Here is an 836-nt window from a genome sequence, read left to right as displayed (position 1 = left end):
AAAAAGCAATGATATCAGTTGATTACTGCCATGTTTGTGTAGACTTCGACACCTGCTGCGATGCGTTACCACCCAGACTCCTATAAAGGGACTGAAGAGGCTTTCCATCCCCAGTGCTTCTTCGCTTTTCCTTAGACTGAAGGTAAATATTCATCCAAGTTTAGGCGGCTCTTGTATCGAGCTGCAGTGGACAACCGACCTACTTTATGTTCCAAATTCGGTTGATGCCTACGACTGTTTGTTTCCGGCAATTTGTGCAGTACGAAAGGAAATTGTCTTATATCTAAATCTGATAAAGACTGCTCGTTCCGGAATTTTTAATTTCGATCATTTACTTTAAGCCCGGCGCCGGAATCTAACAAATAAGTTGACGGAGTAAAAACCACGAGCGCAAGCAATTCGCTTTCTTCATCGTTCGGAATAAAAAAAAATCGTTATTGAATTTTTCCTTCTCGCGGCGATGAAGAAGGTGATGACGACTAAGTTTCCATCGACCCCAAGTAGATCCCTCAATGTCGATTACTTACCAAACACCTTTTCTTATGATTCAGTTCCATCTGGCTCCGCGGAGTAAAGCCCGATGTCGAGCCTCGATTCCTACCTAGAATCAAGGAACGTGAAGTGAACGTGTTGAGTGGCTGAGATTCTCTTCCCTTTCCCGATGAATAGCTTTTGGATGAATGAGACGGTCATGGCGGGGCTAACGGCTGAAGAGTTTTGCCTTTCTTTTCTGTTAACTAAGGCGCAGGGATCGGCTACAACGAATGCAACAGGCCTTTAACTGCTTTAATTGTAATGTAGAAATGACACATACTGTAATTCATGCTGAGTGGAAC

The 836-nt window shown here is 43.5% G+C and overlaps 1 protein-coding gene across 2 annotated transcripts in view; it reads left to right on the top strand.

The window, feature by feature from the left end:
• The first annotated feature begins 27 nt into the window (after positions 1–27).
• LOC119582061 (legumain-like) overlaps positions 28–836 on the top strand; it is a 4,113-nt gene continuing 3,304 nt past the window's right edge. Inside the window, exon 1 of one of the 2 annotated variants that reach the window (XM_037930300.1) lies at positions 28–142. The gene's annotated coding sequence lies outside the window, so the exon portion shown is untranslated. The remainder of the gene's footprint in view (positions 143–836) is intronic. The other variant, XM_037930301.1, reaches the window with a different exon arrangement.

The sequence above is a fragment of the Penaeus monodon genome, chromosome 15 (genome assembly GCF_015228065.2).
Source record: "Penaeus monodon isolate SGIC_2016 chromosome 15, NSTDA_Pmon_1, whole genome shotgun sequence".
NCBI classification, from domain to species: domain Eukaryota; kingdom Metazoa; phylum Arthropoda; class Malacostraca; order Decapoda; family Penaeidae; genus Penaeus; species Penaeus monodon.
The sequence above is the reverse complement of the archived record's forward strand: the minus strand, read 5'-3'. Positions and strand labels throughout refer to the sequence as shown.